General features: G+C 47.0%; 1 long non-coding RNA gene across 1 annotated transcript; it reads left to right on the top strand.

Annotated features, from left to right (window-relative positions):
* The first annotated feature begins 616 nt into the window (after nucleotides 1–616).
* On the top strand, nucleotides 617–1,756 carry LOC138282916 (uncharacterized). The gene is made up of 3 exons (XR_011201022.1): nucleotides 617–699; nucleotides 796–891; nucleotides 1,317–1,756. It is a non-coding gene; the product is annotated as an uncharacterized lncRNA (long non-coding RNA).
* The last annotated feature ends 10,986 nt before the right edge of the window (nucleotides 1,757–12,742 follow it).

Below are 12,742 nucleotides of genomic sequence, written 5' to 3'. Positions count from 1 at the left end.
TAAAGGTTTTTAGAATTGGATTTAAAATTCCTTCATCTCTACCACGAAGAGCTTCACTTCCTGGGGATGGGCTTCGCTCCTATTACTTTCACAAGAGGCAGGAAGCTTGGACCTGCCAAAGCTCATTGTGGGGTATGAAAAGCAAGAGTTAAGGTGTTCCCTTTCCCGACAAGATAATTTCTGTGCTGTTGGAAGGAACCTCTCTCATCGAAGAGTACCCCTAAATATCTATACGTGTTTACCAATTCCAATTGCTCGCCTTGTAAGAACTTTATAGGTTTTCTTTTTCCTGGGACTAACTTCCATTATCTTGGTTTTCTTCAGGTTGTCATCCCATTGGCCGCAGAGAATAAGGACAATATCTAAATTAAACGGTGAAGGCCTATTTTAGTTTGGCTAAGCAGGATCACATCGTCCGCATAAAGTAAGTTTGAAATAAGACCCTCCCAACGGTTTAGCGTGTGGTGGTTATTATTTTCTGAATTGGACACACACAAACGGAGAGTACTGATACATCACTACTCTCAAGATGGCGCCTGCAATAATAGCTTTTACTCAGTTTTCTAGTTCCATTTGTAGTGTTTAAATGTAGGTCCCCCACATGGGACAGGGTTAGCCCATGGGAGGCGGACTCGCCGCAGCATAACAACCACATTTGAGTTCTCGTTCCGAACACGGGACGGAGTTATATGCCGGCAGGTAAGGGTTGCTACTGAATTGTCTCAAATGTCTGCGAGGGATTTTCGCCCCCGAGCGGGCAGATAATTTATTATTTGTTATTTGTTTTTAATGTAGTGGGGATCGGCACATTTGGCGCTTTGAAACCAGAAACGCGGAGCAGCAACTTGGATGATTTCTTTTCGATAGTGTCACCCTAAATTTGACTGTTAGGTATGATGCATTGGAGTGTATTATTTAGGCTTAAGGTTATTAATGACACAAGTGTTTTGAGTGATCCTCCGGTTTATGTGTAACTCGGGTTACATTTGGCTGTTTAACTTAGGGTGGTGAATATTTTTCTTATACACATGATAGATTATGGGTGTCGCTCTAGAACTCTCTTTCTCCTCATCTATTAGATCATATATGATTTCCATTTCTACATGTTTAAGTTTGACATCTGTCGGATGGCAGCACCTCAGTCTTTAGCTATATCTAATTGTTTCATTACTGACTTTTCAATTTCAGCCTGGGGTTGAGTATCTTTTGGTACTTACTGTTCACCCTTATTATATAGTGGCACTTTGGGTGATGAATTTAGCAATCTGTTCAGGAAGTTTGTTATTTATTGTTCCAATTTTATTTGTTATTAATAGAGACTTCCAAAGAATTGTATCATATGCCCTGAAGAAGTCGTTGCGAGCATTTTCGCTTGACGAAACACGTGTTGGCGGCACTGTTCTCAAGACTGGCATTTTTGGTTCTGGACCAGGAAAACGTTTGGCTGTGTTTTGAAGACTCGTTAATTTGGAACTTGTGAATAAAGGAACAATTGGACTTAAGCTGCTGGTTACTTTATGGACACTCGTGATATGAACACTATTATCACTAATTACACGTAGTGCCTTGGAATATTTGTGTTGATCCCTGATATTCTCCTAGGAGAATTTTTGGAGGAGTTGGGAGGACCCTCCTTCCAGGAGCACCGTGTTAACATTAGTTTAATGATTTACTAAAGGTGTAATTACTGTGAGCGCCATCCCTATATGTATTTTTCTCCCCTTTTTTTCAGATAATAAGTTTGAAATAAACATAGAGCCAAGTTCAGGGGAATGAGAGTTTACTGTGTCAAGGGCAGGGGATAAATCGTCTAAGAAAAGGTTAAACAGGTAAGGAGCTAAAACGCAACCTTGCTCTAGTCCCTCAGATGTACATGTTTTCCTAGACAAAGTGGAACCATCTCCGATCCTCACCCTAGTCCAGGTATCCGTGCACAGAAGCTGCATTGCTTTTAGCAGGTGAGGCGGGACACCCATTGTTGACAACTTGCACCAGAGAAGGTGCGGGGAGTAGGCACAGGAGGCGGAGAGTTTAGGGTTGGTGCACATATGCCTGGAGGAAGGGCGCCAAAGTGTGAAGAAAGGCCTCAGTCCTATTCTGTAGGTTGTAGATGATGCGTTCATGTGAGGCTGGGATACATAGCCGTGAGCCACTCATCGTGAGAAGGAGATGTGGGGGAATGCCAATGCAGGAGTATGCAGGGCTTGACCGTGGCAAGCGCTGTGTGTAGGAAGAGGGCCTGTGGAAGAGTTAGGTCCGGGGACACCTCAGTATCATGTAAAACAATCAAGGGGCGGGGGAGGGGATTCAGGATTGGCAAGGTCTCTTGCAACGTGTTTCCCACTGCATCCCAGGAGGGCTGAATGGAGGGGCAATCAATGTGCAAGAGATCCCAATGGGCTTGGGGGCAATGCCAGCAGTTCGCGTGGGGCAACAGGCTTGCCGCCCTCAGTTTCCAGGTGTCCAGTGCCAGTCCTGGAGTGTTTTAAGAAGGCAGAATTTCATCTGAGCCTCCCACGCTCCGCAGTCACGGGCCTCAAATAAATCCGCCCAGCCCTCCATTTCGTATTGAAACTGTACCTTCATCTGCCATTTGATGGGAAGGGTCTTTAAAATAAGCAGGGAAAAGTGCTGATGGATCAGGAGGTTCTTAAGGCCGTGGAAGTGGCCCCAGGACCTAAGCTAGGAAACCACAAGAGTTGACTGCAGGGTCCAAGGGCGAGCTCCCATACTATTGGCAAGGCAGTGTTGGAGTTGTAAGTGCCACCAGGCCTGTTGCGGGGAAGGGCAAAATCATCGTGGAGCATTCCGAAAGGCTTAAGGGCACCGTCAGCCAGGACCTGGTCAAGGTGAGTGATACCCACCGAGTGCCAACCTTCCAACAGCGTCTTACCACCGATCCACAGGCTGATATTGCCCCATAGCAGAGCATGCTCATGGAGGTGGGGGTCCACCCAAACAGGCAATGAGCTTGTCACCAGGATTTCACCATTGCCTGTACCATCGGGTTGGCAGGGCACTGCATTGAACCCTCATCACCATAGAGTGGGCTCAGTTCTTGAGGGAACTGCAGTAGTGTGCATTCCGCCTGAACCCTGAGCGGGGGGGGGGTCCTGTATCTCGGGGAGCATGTAGGCAAGTTGGGAAAAGATGGAGGGATAATGCATAGTGTTTCACGGAGGGCAGGCCCAAGCTGCCAAAAGTGCGATGGGCCATCAGTTTGGTGCTAGCTAGACGTTGACGGGAAGGCCCCCAGACGAAGGAGTGGATACTCTTATCGACAGAGCGTAGCACGGAGAGGGTGGCAAACTGGGGTAGAATGCCAAGGCTATATGTTTACCATGGGAGCATCACCATGCATACTGCCTGCACACTCCCCCACAGGGAGAGGCCCAGCTGTGACCATTTCTCAAAATCTTACGCAAGAGGTCAAGATTGTCTGCAAGCATGCTATCCAGGCCTCGGTTGACATGAATCCACAGGTATTTGAGACAAGACGGCATCCACCGAACGGGAAGATCTGCTATAGCCGCGCACGTGGTCACATGGGAGAGGGGTAGTGCCTCGCTCTTGTCCCCGTTTATCTTATAACCCAACAGCACCACAAAACCTGCGAGGATGTTGCGTAATGTCGGAGCGGAGGCTGGGGAAGGGGGCTGCTGGTCAGCGCTCTTCCCTCTCAGGTCCAGTTGACAAGGTGCAGCCATAGGACGTGTGCCAGGAGTTTATCCAGTGCACTGGCGGAGTGCGCGTAAATCGGCCCAGGCTGGCTGAGGGTCGAGCAGCCAGCAGGGTATTTGACCGTGATTTATTTGGGTTGTTTTCAGTGTGCAAGTGCAGGGTCTGACGTCAGGACCAGCGGTAGTCCACATCCTTTCCCAGAGCCTAGGCCATGCTGATTGCAGAGGGGGTCTTCCCTCACGTGGCCCGACATTGTTTGTTGAGGGCAGGAGATATGGGGCGGGTTCCCAGTGCCCCCTCCCCCAAGTGTCTATTGCGGGGGTCAGGTGTGTTCAGGATTCCTGCTGGCCTCTTCAACTGGACGATGGCTGGTAGAAGAGCAGGACCAGTCACTCCCTGCGAGGGCACAGTAGATGCCGTGCGTCAGCGTCAGAAATTGAGGCCGTGCTTTCCTCACATCCACAGGCCCGATTCCGAAACGCAGGCTGTTGCGCTTGCGCCGGGTTCCGTAGCGGGCCGGGTCAAGCAGTCAGAACCCTGCCGCTGTCTTAGGGATCATAGGGGGAGTGGGTAGGGGTGCCCCAACAGCTCCTCGGGCTCCTCCGTAGCCCCTTGGTGCACAATGGCGCATGGAGCTTGATCAGAAGGTGGCTATCATCACTTGTGGCCAGACCACGCCCCGAGGGGGGTTGGTTTTTATGCTTAAGTTTAGTCATAATTAGGGATAGTGGCAGAATCTTTGTCGATGTGCCGACCCCTTTGGTAAACAGTTTGGTTGGAAGGAACAATGTGATTATCATCAGCTCCTTTGGTTGGAAGGAACAATGTGATTATCATCAGCTCCTTGCAATAAATCTGTAATTACTAAGCTAGCAAAATATTTTTCCTCTATATCTGAAATGGTAATCAAGTGATAGTTCGCTGAATGATCCCAGTCCCCAATTTGAAGATTGGATTGATTATGGAACCCTTCCAAGAATCAGGAATGTTTTGTTGTTGAAAGGCACTGTTGAATACGGTTGTCAGAATGGCCTCCCAACACTTTAGATTTGTTTGGATGGTGCTTGTGGCAGACCTGGGCTCAGTCCTGCTTACCCCTTTGGATGACTCTACATGTTTGTTCTTTCAAGAAAATGTATGGGGAAAGTTCTGCACTATAGAGCGCAATGCCTGTGGCTGGTTCTGACTATATAGTGACATACGGGTAACAACAGAAGAAGATTTAAAGTGCTGTTTCAGAAAGTTGACATAACTATCTTCTGTTAGCTTAGAACTAGTTACTGCGACAGGTACTCAGTTCAAGCTGTTAATCATTTGCCAGAAGCCCCTTGAACTTTTCTTTTTTGCTAGATGTAGAGCTTTTGCCCAGGCGTTTTGTTTTGAAATTGATTGTTCCTCCCATATAATTTTCCGATCTAGTTTCATTAAAGTTTTCAAAGCGCTATGTATTTCATGGCTGCCGGGATATTTCTGTGCGTTTCTCCGGATACGGTAACGCTCCTTCCTGACGGCCCGACAAAAGGCGATAACCTTGAGCCTACTTTGCATTTGTTTATGACGTATAAAGATGGACCGCTACCGTTAATTTGGTGACCTATTAGTTTGTCACTAAACAGTGACCATATAATGATCGGATCAGTAGGGGCCTTACTAAAGCAGTCAGTTTCTAGACTTAGGCCTGAGTGCCCAATACCTTGAAGACTGTCCTCGGTCCAGCGAAGCTTCCGGTAGTTGATTGTCCCGAGCACTCCCAGTAAAGAGATTGACTTATCATAATCACGTTTATTATTATCTGCTGCTGACCATGGTCACTGTATGTTGTTTTAACTATCTTAAAGGAGATGACTAGGTGAAACAGTGCAAGCGTAGTGGGTGTGTAATCTAATACAGAGTCGGGGATGGTGGAGTTAGACCTGCAAGACACCCATTACCATATTTCCGTCCTGCAGGCCCATCGCCACTAACTGCGGTCTGTGGTGGGACAGGAGCATTTTCAGTTCACAGTGCTTCCCTTTGGTCTCACCAGTGCACCGTGGGTGTTCATGAAAGTGACTGCGGTTGTCGTTGCCCACCTTCTGATGTCAGGGGTGCCAGTCTTCCCCTACACCTTGATGACTGGTTGTTGAAGGAGAGGTCAACTCAGGCAGTGGTCAACCCCTCCAGACTACGGCAAACATCCTGTCATCTTTGGGGTTCACTATCAATGTGGCAAAGTCACACATGACTCCTTCTCAGATGCTCCCCTTCATCAGAGTAATTTTTCACATGGTTCGGTTTTGTACCTTTTCCCCTGGAGAGTCCAGGACATTCAGGCTATGATCCCAGTCTTTCAGCCTATGTCCTGAATCTCAGTGAGGTTGACTCCTCGGAGGCTGCTGGAACTGATGGCCTCCTGCATCCTGCGGGTCAAACATGCCAGGTGGCATATGCGGGCTTTGCAGTGGGAACTGAAGTCTCAGTGGGCCCAACATCAAGTGGACCTCTCCGACCACACCCAGATTTGGGAGGAGAATGCAGAAGATCTACATTGGTAGTTATGGGACCGTGATTCAGTCATCAGGAGACCCCTTTACTTACCCTAACCACAGCTGACAGTGGTGACCAATGTGTCACTTCTGGGTTGAGGCAGTCACCTGGCAGAGGTGGAGATCAGAGGCCTCTGGTCTCCATTATTGGCCGGGCTCCAAATCAACCTCCTGGGACTCTGGGGCATCTGCTTAGCATTGAAAGCCTTCCTTCCGTTCATCAAGGGGAAACTGGCAGAGGTGCTCGTGGACAACACCACCGCCATGTGGTATTGCAACAGAGGGCGGTGTAGGCTCATGGGCCCAGTGCCAGGAGGCACTATGCCTCTGGAAATGACAGGACCATAACAGACTTTTTCTGATTTTGAATCATCTGGCATGATCTTTCAATGCCAGGGAGAAAACTTAAGCCAATGATCATGAGTGGAAGTTACACCCGGAGGTGTTGCAAGGTCACTTCCGCAATAGGGAAGAACTTTGGCTCGATCTATTCGTCCCCGCCAAGAAGAGCAATCTCAACAATTCTGCGCATAGGTGTTTTCAATGTGTCTGTACGCTTTCCTGCCGATACCTCTTCTGCCCACAGTTCTGAAGATCAGGAACGACCACACCCAAGTCATCCTAATGGCTCTGGATTGGGCATGGAAAGTATGGTACCGAGGCTCTAGGCTTGAGCATCTGCCATCTGATCAGGCTGCCCCTCCAGGAGGACCTGCGATCACAGCAACAGGGCAGGCCTCAGCACCGGGGCCTTCGCTATCTCAATCATCATGCTTGGAGATTGGGCGGTGACAACTGAACATCTTTAACCTTTCTCTGGAGGTGGTTGATGTCATCTTGGCATCCGGCGTCCCTCAACAAAAACTGTGTATGCGTGTCCTTGGGACAAATGAGTGGTTTGATGCAGCATACATTGACCACCTCCAGGCCAAGTTATTAGAAGTTCTAATGTTTGTTTTGTCTCTCTCTCAGCAAGACTTTGGGCACAGTTAAAGGGTGTCTTTCGGCGTTTTAACGGTTGTCAGAGCAGCCCTCATTGTTTAAATCAGCTGTTATGTCTTTTTGAAAGGCCTGCAACACTTGTTTCCTCCCCCTCCTTTTCTCATGTCACAGTGGGACCTTCACATGGTCCTCATGTATTTGAGGTGTACTCTGTTTGAGCTACTTCACAGCTGTCCTTTGCGGCTTCTTACCCTCAAGACGATGTTTTCCTCACCATCACCTCGGTACAGCAATTCAGTAAGCTTCAAGCTCTCTGCGGTAACCCATCATACATCTCCTTCTTGTAGGTCAAAATGGTTCTGCGGTCGCAAGCATCATTCTTGCAGAAAGTTGTAACACCATTCCATGTAAGTGAGTGTTTACATCGATTGTACAAGAGGACACTGGATTGACGATCAGCTCTTTGTGGGGTTCACTGGAGGAAAGGAAAGGCTTTGCAGAAACTGGCCATCTCCAGCTGGATTGTGCTCTGCACGCAGAGGTACTGCTGAGAACGTTTCCAGATCCAGTTGGATGCCTGGTGAATCTTGAAAAGGTGAGGAATCTGTGGTTAGAAAGAGTCTCTCCCAGAAAGAGCATTACAGAACGTTAAGTAACTAGTTCATCTCAAAAGTTGCCTAGTCCACCGCTGCTGGAGCAGGCTTACTGATGGAAGAGCTGAGTGAAGATTTTCACCCCAAAGGGCAAACATTCTGCCTCCAGTCCTGAAGGCTGAACAGCTGGCTCTGTAAAACTGTCTATCTTTGATACAGTTGTGGAGACAATTGTTGACTCCCATCGTCCACCAGGACACACGTTTTTATTCTGAATAACTTTTCAGAATTCTGTACCATGTGCAGTTATTCACCCTTTTCCTACTCCTTTGCAATAATTTGGTAATTTGCTGTGCCCCTTGTTAGGGAATGACTCAATGTATACACAGTTAAGATTTGCTTTATTTGACAGCCTTTTCTACCTGGTGCATTTGTGTACACAGGGTTCTGTGTTTACAGCTCTTCAGTAATAGGATATTGAAGCAAACACCTTATCACTAAAACTTTTGTTAATGCCCAGGGATATTATAATTTGTTTTTGAAATTTCTAACATGTTTCTCATCTGCAATTTATTCATATGTTTGAGAAGGTGCTGGTCCTTAAGATTTCCTGCTGGTTAATATTACTCAATGAACAACTGTAAAGGAAAATGTTACTTATCCAGTAAGCATCTGTTTGTGGCATGAAGTGCTGTAGATTCACATGCTTTGCATACTCCTGCCATCGATTGTTGGATCCAGAAGTGTGCAAGTTGATTTTCTTCTAAGATGTCTTTTGAGTCACGAGGTAGAGTGCCTCCTCCTCTTGGTGATAATGCGAATGGGCATCAACTCCATTGTTAGATTGTTTTCCCGCAGGCGGGTGAGAATGGAGTGTAAAGTGAGTAAGTAAAGAGATGTCCATGCAAATGATAATGTAAAGGAACTGCAATGGTGACAGGTGTCTGAGGAGGAGGGTGGGTGCATGTGAATCTACAGCACTACATGCCACAAACAGATGCTTACTAGGTAAGTAACATTTTCTGTTTGATGGCATGTGTGGCTGTAGAGTGGTGGGTGCTGCTGGTGTTTGGACAAGTGTGCGTAGTACTGTCTGACCTACATTAGCTTGTTGGAGTGCTAGAACATCAACACAATAATGTTTAGTAAAGGTGTGTGGTGTAGACCATGTAGCTGTTTTACATAGATCAGCTACAGGAATGTTGCCAGGAAAGCCACTGAAGCCCCTATTTTGTGAGTAGAGTGTGCTCTAGGATGTGTACGTAGGGTGCATTTGGCTTTAAGGTAACATGTTTGTATACATTTAACTATCCACCTAGCGATGCCCAATTTGGAAATGCGCTTTTCTTTTTGAGGAGGCGATAAAGCAACAAACAGTTGTTTGGTTTTACGAAATTAATTAGTGCAGAAAGCTGGCCTGGTGTGTGGTGGGTACCCAAGGTACTTACACCTTATACCAGGTCCAGGTATCCCCTCAGTGAAGTGCAGGCAGTGTCTAGAAGCCAGGCTTTCTAGAGGGAGCTGTTGTTAAGCATCCAAAGGCTTATAAAGGAGACATGCAAAGCTCATGCAATACCACTGTAGTCACACAGCACTTACACACATGAAAGAAAGGTACTTTATTTTTGGCACAGATTATCACAAATCATTTGACAGGTGACCCACCCTTAGGAGGTAAGTAATACATTAAATATATACACTAGAAATCAGAAATAGGCATAGAAAAGGTTAGAAAACATTGCAAACAGTAATAACCAATAATGAGCACAAACCATATACAAAAAAAATGGAATGCGAACAAGGAACCCTCACCTAGGTAAGTAAACTGTGTAGAGGGGATCTGGGGGTATTAGGAAACCACAGAGGTAAGTAACACAACACCCCCCAGCGACCAGGAATGCAGGAGTAAAACACTGGATTTTCCACAAACCACCCAAAAGGAGGGAAAGAAGAAAAAGAAGATACCCAGAGAAGACTGCAAGAAAACCAGCGGTGGATTCCTGAGGAAAGAAGACCTGTGGAGTGAGGGGACCAAGTCCAAGAGTCACAGTGGAGTCCAGGAGGAGTGGGAGGTACTACCCATCCAGCTGTGGATGCAGGAGTTGGTCGACGGTTCTGAAGAACAGGTCAGCACTGCAGCCGTGGAGCCAGAGAAGACTTTCAGATGGATGCAGAAGATGTCCCACGATGGAAGGAAGATTGCAGACGGGTGTCGGTGCAGGATTTCCCCCAACAAGCCTTGGAAAAGGCAAACTCGCGGTTAGTGGAAAAGTGATGCTGCCGGGGACCAGCAAGGCCCAAGAGGACTCAGCCCATGAGAGGGAGTCTCAGGGGACCCTCTGCGTCGCACAGAGTCCACAGGAGCAGAGGCAGCACCCACAAGACGGGGACACAAAACTACAGAAGGAGCCCACGCAGTACTACAAAATTAGATCCCACGCCGCAGGAGAACATTTAGGAAGCTGGGATTTGCAGGAAGGAATACTGGGGACTGGTGTGGCACGTCGCCTGGAGATCCCTTGGAGGAGAGATAAACAAGCCTTGGCAGCTGCAAGAGACGCAGTGTACAGGGGTGCTGTCTTGTGTGGGAAGGCAAAGGCTTACCTCCACCAAAGTTGAACAGCTGGCAGAGAGGGCCAAGAGGACTACTCAGCAGGAGAGTGGATCCAAGCAGCAGGTTGTTACTTGTTGTAGGTGCCTGCGGTTGCAGGGAAGTGACTCCTTTTCTCCAAGGGAGATTCCTTCTTCTTCATGTACAGGAGGAAGAGTTGCAGTCTTCTGAGGATGCACAGCGAGGAAACTGTTGCAAAGCTGGCAGGAACTCTGGATACAATGTTGCAGAAGAGTCTTCCTCGTGGATCTGCAGCTTGTAGGTTCCTGGAGGGTCCAGTCGCAGTTCTGGAGGCCAGAAGACAAAGCTTGCTTTGCACCATTTTTTAACGCCTGCGTCATGGACCTGTGGGCCTATTTCCATGGTGGAACACCATGGAATAAGCCCACAGGTGCCCTCCCCAGGTAAGTAAAGGTAAGTTTGTTTGTTTTTAAGTGCCATTGGGGGCCCTGAAATGGGCCCCCCTATGTGGCACTGGGTGCAATGACCACGCCCAGGGGACCCTGGTCCCCTGTGCTGGCCTTTGGGTTGGTGGGCATGACTCCTGTCTTTTCTAAGACAGGAGTCATGTAGTATGGATGGTTTTGCGTCAGAAAATGACACTAGGCAGATTAAAGTAATTTTTTAACTCTAACCTGCCTATTGTCATTTTTTGGTGCAAAACCCCCTTCTTCCATACCACCAGCCCCACCCGGTTAACGTCATTCTTTTTACGCTAGCATACCCTTTCCATTGGCTTGCACCATTCCATAAATATGGTGCCCAACTGGTGCTTAGAAATGGTGCAAGCCAGTGCTAAATTTTTTAGTGCACAACTGCGTTGGTGCAGTTTTGCACCAAAAAGTATGTCAGGGCCATATTTTTTTAACCCTTCAGTGGCTTCCAATTGAAGTACACTTATAAAATGGCCTGCCTACTTCACAAAGCCTTACGCTTTGGTTCTCCTCGATATCTGGTGCAGCAACTAATGGTTTCAAGACTATGGACTATGGGCCTCATTTACAAGTTTCTGCACCAGGGCAGCACAGCAAGTTCGCTGCCCTGCATCAAAAGGAAAGGGCAGGAATGCGCTGTATTAATGAAATTCAGTGCATTCCTGTCCCTTCTGCCTGCGCACAAATTGGTGCCTAGCGCCAACGCAGGCACCCTTGCACCATGGTGCAAGGAAGTCTGCGTTGTTGCCAAGATTGTTTTTGTGCAGGAAAGCATGCCTTCCTGCACAAAAACAATCAAATGAGGCGTTTTCCTATTTCTATGTGTGCTGCAGAATGAAGAGTGCAGCACACATAGAAAGAGGAAAAAACAAGGAGAAATAAAATTATTCCTCCTCGTAATGCCTCCCCTGGAGAGGCGTACAGTTTTGACGCATTCCCAGGTTTACAGATTCTCGTAAATCTGAAAATGCGTAAAAATCCATGGGTGTTGTGTGGGAAAACCAATTGCAACGCCCATGGGATGCCTCCTAAACGCAGAGTAAGTAATGCAGCACTGCCTTGTCTTCTCCATATCTATGAGGTCATTCGAAGGTGCGCAAAGTGGCTTCGAGTTGCCTCATAGATATGATTGACAGGCCTGCGCCACGGAAGCGTCAGAAACAGTGATGCTCTGGGGTGGAGGCCCTTGTACATTGGGCCCTCTGTTCTTAGGATGCCCTGAACATCTCCGTTAACTCCTACATTTCAATAGAAAATGTACTATTACACTGATAATTATTGTAAAATGTGGAACTTTTTGTCTCCTTCCCTTTAAACAAATCCTTTCTACTTGGTTTTCAAGAGAGAACTCAAACAGCATCCCTCCTCCAACACACTCTTACAATTACGACTTCTTGCTTGGGATTCTACATCATTGATTCGTCCCAGGCTACCTGGTCTAACATCCTAAAACTAACTTTTTATTACTACTCACATGACTTGTACATAGACTTATTGGAATGCTGAATGTGTTTAGCCTCGGTCTGTACACCATCTAGGTTAATTTTATGGTTTGTTGTATCCAGATATCCATGACTGTTTCTCGGTTACTAACTGGATATTTATTACAGATTATTTCTGTATGTGTCAGTGTGTTTGCAGTTTACTATCAAACGATACACCTGTAATTATTCTGTACAAATTTCTTTTGTCTTATTTTATGTAATGTGCTCTGGTACCTATTGGGTCTGGTTGGCGCTATATAAAACTGCAAATAAATGAACTCCATATCAAGTAGAAATTCAAAGTCACAGTGAAAGGCTCTGTTGGGTAACCAGATAATAAATCAATAAGGTCTCTGAAGGCCTCTTTAACAAATTGTGCATTGTCCCTAGACGAAGACTCAGCATTACTGCAACTACAGAGTGCGTAAGATGAGGCCCAAATGCCTGCCCTGCAGATCTCTCTGTTTGGATC

This window comes from Pleurodeles waltl, chromosome 2_2, assembly GCF_031143425.1.
Source record: "Pleurodeles waltl isolate 20211129_DDA chromosome 2_2, aPleWal1.hap1.20221129, whole genome shotgun sequence".
Taxonomy (NCBI): Eukaryota; Metazoa; Chordata; class Amphibia; order Caudata; family Salamandridae; genus Pleurodeles; species Pleurodeles waltl.
The sequence above is the reverse complement of the archived record's forward strand: the minus strand, read 5'-3'. Positions and strand labels throughout refer to the sequence as shown.